The sequence below is a fragment of the Octodon degus genome, unplaced genomic scaffold (genome assembly GCF_000260255.1).
Source record: "Octodon degus isolate 3935 unplaced genomic scaffold, OctDeg1.0 scaffold00002, whole genome shotgun sequence".
Taxonomy (NCBI): domain Eukaryota; kingdom Metazoa; phylum Chordata; class Mammalia; order Rodentia; family Octodontidae; genus Octodon; species Octodon degus.
Genome location: NW_004524578.1, coordinates 21,650,290 through 21,658,548, shown reverse-complemented (window position 1 = coordinate 21,658,548; position 8,259 = coordinate 21,650,290).

The following is an 8,259-nucleotide window of genomic DNA, read 5'->3' as shown; positions in this document are numbered from 1 at the left end:
GCTCAATTGATTGAAGCCAAAAATCACATTAACAAAACTCAGAAACACATGGAAGAACAATGGAAAAAAGAGAGTAAATTGTAATTGGCAAGTTAATTCACTTGAAATTGTTTGAATAAATACACCATATTTACAAGTGTTCCAGGGTGCCGGGACAGCCAAACCATTTAAAGTGCCAGACACAAATGTCACAGAAAAAAAAAAGTTCAATAAAATTTCAAAAATTATATAATGGCTTAAACATTTCAAAAATGTAATGTTAGATGTTACTTTAAAGTATATAACTGGGGGCTGGTGAGATGGCTCAGTGGTCTAAAGCACCTACTTAAAACAAACTTAGCAAAGCACAGGGACCACAGTTCAATCCCCCAGCACCACATGCCAGCCAGCCCCGGCCCCTGGTGGGCTGAGCTGGCCACATACACACGTACACACACACAAATAAATAAATAAATAAAGTATATAACTGACGGACTTGTACAATCTTCCACTATTAAATAAGTGACAATTGTTCTTCTTAAAACTAAAGGGATTAGGATTATGAAAAATCAATGTCTAACCTAAGTTTCTAACTGTCCAGTTCAAACATTGGAAGATACATTACAGTTAATATTCTAATTATCCTCATGGTTAATTTATAGGTTAATTCCAACAAAAGCCTCAAAGGCCAATTTTTGTAAAAACAAATAAATTAATTCTAAAACGTATGTGAGATAAATAGAATAGTCAAGGCAATCTTGAAAAGAGAATGGAGCTTAAGAACACATTTCACCTGATTTAAAATTTTACTATACAGCCTCAGTAATCAAGAGATTAATATGATAAAAGAGAAAAAGATCAATGAAAAAGAACAGAATCTAGGACTAGGCCCTCACACATAAGGTGACTGATTCTCAACCAGAATACCAGGGTGATTCAAAGAAAGAAAAGAAAGTCTTTCAGTAAATGGACCTGAAATAATTAGATAAACACAGAGGGGGAAAAAATGAGCCTTGACCTTTATTGCACTCCAAAATTAATTTAAGGTAGATTATAGGCCTAAACACTATAAAGCCTCTAGGATAAAAAAAATTAAAAAAAAAAAGAATAACTAAAAATTTGTTTTAAAGCACATGGAAATCACTAAAACTACAATATTTTTACGAAGTAGATGATATAAAAATCCAAATATTCTGCATATCAAGGTGCCATTGACCCCCGCAGGGCATGCTGAGACAGCGATTGAAACTGAGTGTGGTGGCATGTGCTTATAATCCCAGCACTTGGGAGGCTGAAAAGAGGAGGATCACTATGCGTCCGACCTGTGTAGTGAGATCCTATAGACCCTGTGCTAAATACGTTTTTAAAAAATGGTGCCATTGAGAAAGTAAAATGGAGAACCACAGGCTGTGAGAAGAGTCCTGGTATACTTATCTGACAAAAGGCCCATATTCAGAACATATAAGTCACTCCTATGAAACTACAATGAAAAGGCAGCCCCATTAAACCAGACAAAAGACTTCAACAGACATTTCATAAAGGAAAATATACGAAAAACCCAGTAAGCATATAGAAAGATATTCAGTGTCATTTGTTCCACGAGAAATGCAAGTGAAAGTCATAATGAGCCATCACCTCACATCCACTGGAGTAGCTACAACCAAAATGCTTCGCAGCACCACAGGCTGGCAAGAATGTGGAGCACCTGGAACTTTCCTATACTGATGGTAGAGATACACAATAAGACACCTAATTTCAGAATGGCTTGGCAGATAATTTCTTATAAACACACAAAATATCTGTGATGTGCTATTTACTCAAGAACTGAAAGCATTTATCCTTAAAGAGACTTGTACAAGAATGTTTAAAGCAATTTTATTAGTAATATTTCTGATCCACCAAACATCCATCAAGAGAATGGGTAATACATTCACAATGGACTACTTCACATTAATATAGATCAGTGTTATAGGGCTGGCCAGATAGCTCAGCGGACTAAAGTACCTGCTTAGACAGAGCACAGAGACTGGGGTTAGATCCCCAGAGTGCCGTGCAGGCCCCACCCCCTGGGCAGGCTAAAACAGCAACTGAGACTGGGCATGGTGGCACGCGCCTATAATCCCAGAGCTTGGGAGGCTGAGAACAGGACGATCACTTTGAGTCCAATCTGTGTAGTGAGGCCCTTTAGACTCTGTACTAAATACATTTTTTAAAAAAACAGCATTATAACTGATATAAGCCACAGCATAGATACACCACAAAAATATCACACTGCATAGAAGCCAAACACAAGAGCACATCCTATTATTTTTCCACTGATATGAACTACAAGAATAGGCAGAGTTCATTTGTAGTGAGCAAAGTCGGAACACAGCTGCCTTCTGGGGATAGGGATTTACTAAAAGAAATTTTGTGAGCTGATAAAAACATTTTATTTCTTGGCTATAATGATTATCACATGGACATAGATACTGATCCAACTGTAGACTTAAGCCTATGCATTTTATTCTATATGCATTTTACCTTAAAAAAGAAAAAGACCTTTCCACACAGACAATTCTGGTCAGTAGGTTTGCTCTTACACAGAAGGATACCTTAGCATTCAAAAGCTACTTTTCAGTGCTTACCTGGCAAGCGCAGGGTCCTGAGTTCAATCCCTGGTACTGAAAAAAAAAAAAAAAAGCTACGTTCCATATTCTACCCTGCAGCAAATGAGTAGATTTATTGAAGATAATAGCGAGGAAGTCTCTCTCTGCTGGAGAACAGAGTTACAAATGTGGATAAGAAAATACAAAATAAAGCCTGCAGTATTTGGTGGAAATCAAAGTATCACAATAGGTGGGTTCTAATATATATATCACATCACAAACGACACACACACATATAGATATTGATATTGATATCGATATCGATACAGATGTATTGAGAGAGAGAGAGGAAGACCTTTCAAATTATCAATGAACACCCCTAATAGGTGAAAGCCTAGTGAGTAACAGGATGTTTACATAATCTCAAAGTATTTTCCATAAATTAATTATTAATTAAAAGGGTTAAAACAGGGGATTTGGCCCCAGGACACACTGAGAAGGCAATTGAGACTGAGTATAGTGGAGAAAACCTGTAATCCTAGCTCCTAGGAGGCTGAAAACAGGAGAGTCACTATGAGTCTGATCTGTGTAGTGAGAAGCCGTAGACCCTGTACTAAATACATAATAAAATTAAATTAAAAAATAAAAAGGTTAAAATAATGTTAGAGCTGGTGAGATAGCTCAGTGGTCTAAAGCACCTGCTTAGGCAAGCTTAGGCAAGTGCACAGAAACCACAGTCCGATCCCTGGCACCACATGCTGCACCAGCCTCTCCCCCAGGATAGGCTGAGCCAGGCGCAAAATAATAATAGTAATAATAATAATAATAATAATTTTATGGAAAAGAAATTTAGTAGATACCTTCTTTTTTTTTCAAAGTTTTATTGATAAATAGATAGCAATGAGACAGTTTCAAATCAAATCAGAAGTACAGTTTCAACAAATAATACACTGCATATATTCTTCTTAGTGGTTAATTGCTGTACAAGATGCGGACTTGAGATCCTATTTACAAACACCATTAGAACAAATCATTCTAGGGCTGGAGAGATGGCTCAGTGGTCTAAAGCACCTACTTGAAACAAGCTTGGCAAAGCACAGGGACCGCGGTTCAATCCTCCAGCACCACATGCCAGCCAGCCCCGCCCCCTGGTGGGCTGAGCTGGCCACACACACACACACACAATAAATAAATGTAATAAATAAATAAATATAAAATACCTTTAAGAAAAAAAAAGAACAAATCATTCTATTCATTAAGAGAATGCAACTATATATCTATCTTAACCACTTTGGGAGTCTTTTTTTTTTTTTTTTTTTTTTTTTTGCGGAGCCAGGGATTGAACTCAGGCCCTTGCACTTGCCAGGGAGGCGCTTATTCCACTGAGCCATCTTCCCGACCCCTATCCTAACCACTTTGAATACACAGATACAAAATGGACATTCATCAGTATACCCCATTTTTTCTAAGTTCTGTTATTGAATATTATAGGTGTGTAAACTCAGCAAAATATTCTAAAAGAGTCCAGTATCCCATAATAGCATTGGGTCTTCTGTTTAACTGGCAATGTCAGAAATTATTGACCTGAGTCCCCCACAGCTCAACATAACAGCATGGCTTTACTTCTTATATTTCGTCTTCATACTTTTCTACTGGATGGTTAAGACCAAGGTAAAGCAGGACCTGTGCAACAAGAGTTGTAGCTTTTTGGTCTGAGAAGGTCAGTGAAATGCCCTCAGGATTTATCCTGAGATCCTGTACCTCAGATTGTAGAACCTTTGTCAGTGCAGCCATGTGGACGAGTCACGGAGTAGATACCTTCTTAACCAAGTGACCAGTGAATATCATCAATATTGGGACAAAGTGAGATCATTTCCATCATAGCCATACAACACTCAGACAACACAACATCACTATGGTGACGTGCCTGAGAGATAGGGAGGGAGACAGAGAGACAGAGACAGACAGAGACAGACAGAGCAACAGAGAGAGAGAGAGAGAGACAGAGAGACAGAGAGAGACAGAGACAGAGAGACTGAGAGAATCTAATTCTAATCATGAGGAAACAAACCCAAATGGAGGGACACTATGAAATAACTCATATCTGCCCCTCAAAAAATATCAAAGTCATGACAATAACCTAACAAGGAAAAAAAAAACCTGAGAGGTGGTTACAGATTCATTTGTGTTCTCCTGAGGGTTTTTTGTTTGTTTGTTGTTGTTGTTGCTTTGTTTTTGCAGAACTGGGGATTGAACTCGGGCCCTTGTGCTTGCCAGGAAAGCGCTCACTAAGCCGTTCTCCCTGGCCCCTGTTTTTTGCTTCTTTGAGACACAGTAGCATCATGCAACTCAGGTTGGCCTTGAACTTTCAGTGATCCTCCTGCCTCAACTTCCTGAGTCCTGGGATTGCAGGCATGTGTCACCACACCTGGCTGTTACAGACTACAACCCAGGCACAGTGCTGTGCACCTTCCATCTCAGCTACTTGGGAGCATGGCTTACATGGCGAGACTCCACCTCAAAAAGAATCTAACTAATTAAAGTTTCACAGTGACTAAATGCAAAGAATGATTCTAGATTGGATTCCAGGTCAAGAAAGGACAGTGAAAAAGGACATAATTGAGACAGTTAACAAAACTGAATGTGGGCGATGTATTAACCACGTATTGTATCAGTGTACATTTCCCAACTATAATCATCCTACTTGATTGTGTAGAAGAAGGTCGTGGTTCTCAGCAAATGTACACTGAAGCATTTAGCAATCAGGAATCCAAGGTCTGCTCTATGCTTTCAAATCACTCAAATAATAAAACGATAAGTGCAGGGCCGGGGAGCTAGCTCAGTAGAATAAGTGCCTGCCTGGAAAGTACAAGGTCCTGAGTTCTATCCCTGGTTCCACAAAAACAAAAAACAAAAAATGATAAGTGCATCTACATGAGAAAGATATACTATATACCTATTGATAAAAACTATACTCTTTTTCCACATTTCAGAAAATCTGAAATTATATAAAAATAAAAAGGGTTTTGGGCTGGCGAGATAGTTCAGTGGTCTAAAGCCCGTGCTTAGGCAAGTGCAGGGACCGCAGTTTGATCCTCTGTATCATATGCCAAGCCAGCCCCTGCCCCTAGGGCAGGCTGAGCCTGCCATTTGTTATTTATAAATTAATTAATTAATTAATTAATTAAAAGGTTTTAGGATTACTTCTTTTTTAGACTATTCTTTAATAGAACAAGGAGGAAAGCACTTTTATGTCATTTTCATGCCTCCAAACACTTGGAGGATGGAGAAAAGGAGTGTGTCTTTTTGTTTTGTTTTGGTTTGGTTTGGTTTTAGTAATAACCACTTTTATTTTTCAACCCTGTAATTTTCCTCTAATTTTTAAAAATTTAATTAAATTTAATTTTAAAAAGTAAAAACAAAACAAATTGCAAAAACAAAAGCCAGCAGAGTAACATACAACAATACATATGGTACAGAATTTCAAAACAAGAATAAAAATTAACAATGGTTGTTATATTATGTATTTTTATCATCAAATCTGTTGCTCAGATTAACAGATATAGGTATGCAAAATTGGTCAAAGAAATTTTTTTTTTCTTTTTTTTGAGACAGGGTCTCACTATAAGGTTCGGGCTGGCTTTGTGCTCACTTTTGTCATTCCCCAGGCTGATCTCAAACTCTCAGAGATCCTTCTGGCTCAACTACCTGAGCGCTGGGTGAATGCCACCACACCCAGTTCTGGGGCTGCACGGTGGGCATCTGCATCCGGGGCCAAGACACACGGCATGTGGCTCCAGGGATCCATGTGCTTGCCAGTTAGGTGCTTATGCCTTGAGCTATCTCTCTGGCCCCTGCCAAATAATTAAACATTAATGCTTGCTTTCAATAAACTTTCCTTTTTACTTTTTATATTTTAGTTTATTTTAAAGAGAGTATAATATTAATTGATACTACATTAGAAGGATTTTGTTTGTTTATTTGTTTGTTTTGTTCCAAATGCCTTCGAGGCAGGTTTGGCTGGCTTGAATTGTGGGGCTCGAACCACAGCAACCTGAGCCTGACTGCTTTGTTGAAGCAGCAACGTAAAGAACCGAGCTATGGGGCAGGCCCCCCTTGATAATACATTAGAAACAGTACACACTTAGAAGAACAAGATGAGAGGGGCCCAGCCAGATGGCTCAGCAGATTAAAGTGCCTGTTTAGTCAGATGCAGGACAAGGGTTTGATCCCTGGCGTGCTGTGCTGGCCCCGTCCCTGAGGCGGGCTGAGACGGTGACTGAGACTGGGCACGATGATGCATGCCTGTAATCCCAAAGCTTGGGAAGCTGAAAGCAGGAGGATCACTACGAGTCTGATCTAGGTAGTGAGACCCTGTAGACCCTGAGACCCTGTACTACATACATAAAAGAAAAAAACTTTTAAAAAGATGAGAGGTATTCAGTCATGGTTTTTGTATTCACATTGCTGTCTTTGATGTAGTTGCTCAGAGGACTGATTTTTGATGAGAAAAAGGCTTCTGAACCTGTGAAATCTGCATGGATGTAGAAGATGGCACCGAGAGCTCACACATGTCTCCGGGAAGAAAAAGTTACTTGAGAGTTTTATAACCAGCCAAGATGTCATAAAATAACAGGGTGACATTCTGAAGTAAGAAAACAATTAAATACATAATATAGTACTCAGTCAAAAGATGCAAATCAAAACAAAAATATGAGATGACTGATGCTGAGCAGTGAGGTCTTTTAAATAATAATCACTAACATTTATTGGTCACATATGTGCTAAGCATTGTTTTAAGCCTTGAAGCTATGAAATCACTTAATCTTTATTTTAACTCCACAAGGAGGGTATAGTACTATGATATTACATAATTCCAGGGCAAATTACATTGATTCAGGTGATGAGAAGGTTATTTTTTTGTGTTTGACTCCAAGAGCTGGAGGTTTAGTTTTGATGATGAAAGAACAGAGCCAAGGAAGGAGAGCAAGAGAATTTACAGACAAGAAGGCAGTCGGTGTAAGAAGGCCTCAGAAGAGCTCCAGTACAGAATCAGGAGTGCAAATAGACTTGGAAAGCAGTAGACACAACTTCTGAGCTAAGCAGAGAAGTGAAAATAAGTCACTTTTAACTAGAAGGCCATGAAATCTAACCTGAGCATCTAAACAATTTGAAATGCGTTTGAAATGAGACGAGATTCTCAGCTGCTCAAAACTGGTGTTTATTCTGTGACTTGGGAGCACAGAGTTTCCTTCTCATGGTGCAGAAGCCCAAGTGAGCTCATGGTGGGCGCTGCAGTGCCTGACGTCATAGGCGGAACAGTGGGCTCAGTCCAGCCTCGGCTCCGCACTCCCCAGGGCAGCGTGCCCTCCAGGACCGCAAGCCAGCCACCCACCCATCTTCAGGTTTGGACAGGGCACTGGCCACCCCTTGTCACTTTCCAGTCTGTCTTTGAACCTGGATCCAAGACATCAGCAGCCCACATGGGCTGGTAACAACATCCTTTATGTTTTATAAATACATTTTTTTTCATTGTGCGCTCAAGATTCTCAAAATGAATTGATTTTATTGGAGCCAGCTAGAAATGAAAAAGATGATGGGAGTTAGCTGCATAACTGAGCCACAGGAGCCTGAGCCGGCCTGTCTTTCCTTCTTGCTTTTCCTTGAAGGCGAGTTTTGCAGCAGGACTCCA